Consider the following 5,696-nt stretch of genomic DNA (forward strand, 5'->3'; position numbering starts at 1 on the left):
GTGTATCTATGTTTGTTATTGGGTGGGGGGGGGGGGGGGGGGGAGATAATTTTTTGTATACAACCAATCGATTAGTTGAAAAAACAATCGGGTAACTAATCGATTATGACAATAATCGTTAGCTGCAGGCCTAGTTTAGGGGGGTCTTTTACAAAGCTAAAAGCTGCAGTTAAAAAATAAAAAAGTAGAAAATTGCAAAAATGGTGTAGCCAGCTGAGGTTAAAAGCGTTCGGGAGGTCTTGGCAGCGAAAGGGTTAAATTTAAGCTTCCACTTGTCTTTAGTAAATGCCCTTAGCGTATCACTTCTGCACTCCTCTTGTCACACAGATACAACCAAACATCACTTTTACTCGTTTTTTACTTGCCACACAACACCACCACATAGACAACCTAACCCTACTGGTCACGCCCTGAAGGTCGTCACTTCCTCACCGTGCGCGCCGTGTTTTGATTAGTTCAACAGGCAGCGGTCACGTGACGTCACGGCTTTCCACTTCCGGGTCACTCTTCGTATCGTGTGAGGTGCGTTACCTCGCCGTCTCTGTGTTCTAGGAGGAAGTCGGGCTCGGCAGGCCGAAGTGGAGAGGGGAGGCCGGACAGCCAGGTGTGTGGTGTGCCCCATGGGGAAGCGAGCTTTTGGGTTTTCCTGAGGTCCGCTTAACTTTTGATCCGAGAGAGTTCTGGGCTGAGGCCTAATGTGCGCGAGAAACAATTCCGGTTTCACGTGCGGCTGCAGAGCATTGTACCAAGTACGCTGTTATTGTATGGTGTGTTATGTTGCACGGGGCTCTGGGGGAGTGCACGATGATCGTCTGCTAGGCCTCAAGTCAGATTTCCATAGAGCTCGCTGTGAAGTCCAACCGCTTAGGCCTGGATCCTGAGGTTTTATATGTAGTGCGAGTGCAGGGAACGAGACATGTTCTCCATGCACATGACGGTTTTATAATGAGTTGAGCCAGCCTTCTATTGTGAAAACGCGTAAAATAATAAGGCTGTACATTCCTGATCCTAGGAATCGATATGTAAACAGTTGGTGTTGGCTTGCATGATCACTTAGTCTTCTTTGTAATGAATGTGGCTGCAATTGCTAAATAAACTAGTTTGCATTGTGAGCAGCTTCCTGTGCAAATTAGAATTATTTATTTGCTCCCACTATCGTGAAAAAGAATGAGGGGAACTTACTATGGCTGGGTTCACACCTGGGCGTTTTTCAGCGCTGAAAAACGCTCAGCAAGTGAAATCCCTGTGGACATGGTTCCCACCTGGGCGTATTTCAGCCCGTGGAAACGCGCTGAAATACGCCCTACACTCGAAAAAACATGTACGGGATCGTGGACAGGATTTACCTTGTCCGCGATCCCCGCTGTGTCCGCTGCCGACTTCCGGGCTCCGTCCCATGCGAGCAGTCGCATCGCAGGGGGCAGAACCGGCGGGACCTTTGAAAAGTTAAAAACAAAAAAAGAGAAAATAAAGTGGGAAAAAATCACACCGCCAGGTAGGTATAAAAACGCGCGTTTCACTGAACGAAAAAAACGAGCAGAAAAAACGCGCCTATGGTACTCCCAAGTGTGCACCCAGCCTCAGACTGGAGTAGCTGTGCCTTGCAACCAATCATTTTCTAAGGATACAAGCTGATTGGTTGTATTCTGGGGACTGTATAAGGTTAACCGCTGTAATTTAGTATACAGTATTTCTATTTCATCATTTTACGTTAGAGAAAACTCCAGCAAATGTTGGTGACGTTGCATTGTATAAGTGTTGTTGCGTTATGAAATGAAGTGCCTGAGGATACTCCTTGCTGGTACGATCAACAGTTCTAATTTAAAGTGACAGTAAATTCAGCAGTTAAATCTTAAAATGTGTTGAAGTACCTAACTATTAACAACAGTGCGGGGGGGATTTATTAAAACTGAAGCAGTTGCGCATGGCAACCAATCAGTATCTCTCTCCATTTTATTCAGTTAAAGTGACATTAAACTGATGTGCCATGCGTTCTGGTGCGGGTGATCGCACTGCGGGCGGGGTGTGTGGCATTGACTTCAATGCAATGACACACCCCCCCACCCCTGAATGCAGGAAGCAAGCCAAAATGCAATACAGTGCGTTCCAGAGGCTGAATGCTCCAGAACACACTGTTTATGGAGTGAACAGGCCCTCCAGAAGGAAGGACAGTGTCAGCACCAACGCAAGAGATGATTTGAGAATCTACAGCCGAGTGATACACAAATAAGATACAGTGAGGTGAATTTATCAAACTGGAGCAGCCGTGCATGGCAACCAATCGGCTTCTCTCTCATTTTCAAACCTTAAAGTGACATTAAACCCTCAGATTTTTTAACATAAAACAATACTGTAATGTGTGCCTTACTGTAATCCATGGTTGTTTCCCTTCTCTTTGCTGCTCTTCCTTTTAAATCTGTATCTTTTCTTATGCTTGGAGAGCACTTCCCTTTTCAGCTCAGGGCTTCTTCCTGTAGTGCTGGCTCAGGTTACAGCCTATAGAAACGTATACACAGACACCATGTGAGACAAGGCAGTCTGCTGAAAAGGGAAGTTCTCTTTCAAGCATGAAAACAGATACAGATTTAAAAGGAAGAGCAGCAAAGAGAAGGGGAACTACCATGGATTACAGTAAGGCGCACACTACAGTATTGGTTTATGTTAAAAAATCTGAGGGTTTAATGTCACTTTAAGGTTTGGAAATGAGAGAGAAGCCGATTGGTTGCCATGCACGGCTGCTCCAGTTTGATAAATTCACCTCACTGTACCTTATTTGTGTATCACTCGGCTGTAGATTCTCAAATCATCTCTTGCGTTGGTGCTGACACTGTCCTTCCTTCTGGAGGGCCTGTTCACTCCATAAACAGTGTGTTCTGGAGCATTCAGCCTCTGGAACGCACTGTATTGCATTTTGGCTTGCTTCCTGCATTCAGGGGTGGGGGGGTGTGTCATTGCATTGAAGTCAATGCCACACACCCCGCCCGCAGTGCGATCACCCGCACCAGAACGCATGGCACATCAGTGCCTACGTTCCGGTCCAGTGCGATCTGCATAATTAGTGCTCCACGGTGGGAACGTGCCCAGAGGGTGGCTACTTTTGTTCCCCCTGGTCACCGCTCCAACACTCACTCCTGTGATGGACTAAAATCTCAATACAAATTAGAAAACGGAATGTGAGATTGTAGTCCATAACAGGAGTGAGCTTGGAGCAGTGACTACTTTACAAAACACACAGGAACCATGGGGAACAAAAGTAGCCACACTCCAGAAGGAAGGACAGTGTCAGCACCAATTCAGAGATGATTTGAGGATCTACAGCCGAGTGATACACAAATAAGATACATTTTTGTTAGGGCTGTGGAAATTAAAGATTAATTTCTCGATTAATTGTTAAACTTTTTGATCGATTCGAATTATTTTGATTTCTAATGAAAACACTCACCTCTCCGCCGGCTTCCGGGAGTCCTGTCGGCGATCCGGTGACATCAACGGGCTCCTCCCCCTTCCCCAAGTGGCTCCGTCGGTTAACGAAGGGAAGGGGGGGGGAGTCCGGTAACGGCGATGTCCGTGACGTAACCGGACTCCTCCCCCCTTCGTTAGCCGACGAAGCCACTTGGGCCGGTGAGTTTGCCCAAGAAACTTTCTGCACGAGCGCCAGCCAAGGCATTGGCCTATACACATACAGCACAGCAAATAAGTAATAAAATGAACTAGGATCACCCTAATCCAGCACGTTATTATTCTGAGTTGCCCCACTCAAGCGGCGGCCATATTGAGTGGGGCACGATTAATCGAACACAAACATTTTAATCATTACCAGCTCTATTTTTGTTAATCGGGTACTCATTTTTAAGATTTAACTCCTGAGTTTAGTGTCACTTTAATGCAGAACTTTAAAGGAAAAATAGAATTGGCGAGCAGGTAGGCTTTTTATTGTAGAAGAGACATGATATGGCTCTTTGGCTATAAAGTAAATTTGCCTGCTTGCAATCTCCTTTTAGAATGTACGCTGCATACACAGCTCAGTGTACATTCTCGGCACACTTTGTGGGCATGTGCAAGAGTTGTATCATTCATGCCCAGCCAATCAAGATGGTCAAAGATCCTGAACAACACTGGGTGTAGATGTTGACATTGGTTAGCTCCCCCTTCTTTGAGGGGACAGAGCTTAGGTCTGGGTATTGCCTGTACAGCGACCCTGTGGTGCAAGAAAGGGAAAGCTTTGTATGCTGCCGATTATGGAAGTATTGGTTATTTCACCTATCTCTGGAGAATAGTGTGGGGATGGAGAAGGTCAAAGTTAAACAAAAGTAGGGCTGCAACCAACTAATCGATGATAATAAGAATAGTTGTCAAACTATTCTCATCGATTAGTTGGTTGGATCCCCTAGCTCCCTCCTCCACGCTGGGAGAAGGGCACAGCAAGCAATAGCCAGCCTGCAATTTGAAATGGCCAATAGCAGGCCGGCTATTGCACCAGCCCACTTTACATTTAGCTGCCGTCTGTGGAATCTTGCCATTTGCAGCTGTCATTTCCTGGCTGAAACTATTCAAGCACCATGTGCTTACAATACAATTATTTAAAAAAAAGTTATACGATTGGAGAAAAAAGTAATTTTAGGTTTCGGCCTGACAAATTCTGCTGCAGGAGGTGCGTTGCAGTGCCATTCATTTCAATGGCATCCCAAATGCACCTCATACCAACTGTGATCACCTGCACTGGAACGCACGGTTTAGATACACCCACCCGTTTAATGGTGCGGCTTGCTGCGAGATACCGTACTTTGTGAGATTGGAGTACATATATACATATGTATAAATTCTGTATGTGTACATCTTCCATGAGACTGAGTTTGTGATGCGGTATCCTTCGGTTCTTATGTTTTAACTGAGGTGTGCTAGGCTGGTACTCTTTTTATTCTAGGTGTGGGTGATGTGTTTCCTGTTTCCGGTGGGAGGAGCCTATCTCTCTAATGCTGTCCTGGAAGGTTCCTAGAAACAGAGTTACCAGGTACGTAACTCCAATTTTTTATCTGATCGTAAAAACTATCGGCCAACTAATAGATTATGAAAATAATTATTAGTTGCAGCCCCAATCAAAGCGGAAGGAGAAATTTTGGGTGAATCTGTTCATTTTCCTTGAATTGACTTTGTGCATATTGATGAGTTTTTTGGTGTTTGTGTTGACTCCTTCCTGGCTCTTTGGTTTGTTTTAACCACTTGCCGTCCGCCCGTTGTAAAAAAAGGACGGATGGCACTGCTGCATTGGCGGGTTGCCGTCTCCAGACGGCATTTTTTTCTGCGGGCACGCACGGGCAGAAAAGACCCGACCAATGCAAACACCCTTTACCGGGTGTTTCACATATAGACAATCGGCGGCTCCACAGCCCGCCGATCGTCTATGTGCTCGTTACACCCCTCCCCACCCTCGCGCGGCCGCCGCCAGTTTCCGCCACCCACCTGACCCCTCACCTTCAATCCCGGGATCCGTGGCCCGGGACCGGCTCGCAGGGCGTCAGGAGGAAGAGGACGGGAGATCAGCGACTTGCTGATCTCCCTCAGGGCTGTGAATGCAGAAGTGATGTGTATTACATCACTTCCGCATTCACCTGTCAGTCATCTGGCTGCTATAGCCAAAGAAAAGAAGCTGATGAAACAGATCTCTGCTTCATCAGCTTCTTTTGGGGTCCACAGGT

The 5,696-nt window shown here is 46.4% G+C and overlaps 1 protein-coding gene across 1 annotated transcript in view; it reads left to right on the forward strand.

The window, feature by feature from the left end:
- Positions 1-473: 473 nt before the first annotated feature.
- PRPF8 (pre-mRNA processing factor 8) overlaps positions 474-5,696 on the forward strand; it is a 35,464-nt gene continuing 30,241 nt past the window's right edge. The window contains 1 exon segment of the mRNA XM_018573819.1: positions 474-604. The gene's annotated coding sequence lies outside the window, so the exon portion shown is untranslated.

This window comes from Nanorana parkeri, unplaced genomic scaffold (genome assembly GCF_000935625.1).
Source record: "Nanorana parkeri isolate BGI_ZX_2015 unplaced genomic scaffold, ASM93562v1 scaffold48, whole genome shotgun sequence".
NCBI lineage: Eukaryota > Metazoa > Chordata > Amphibia > Anura > Dicroglossidae > Nanorana > Nanorana parkeri.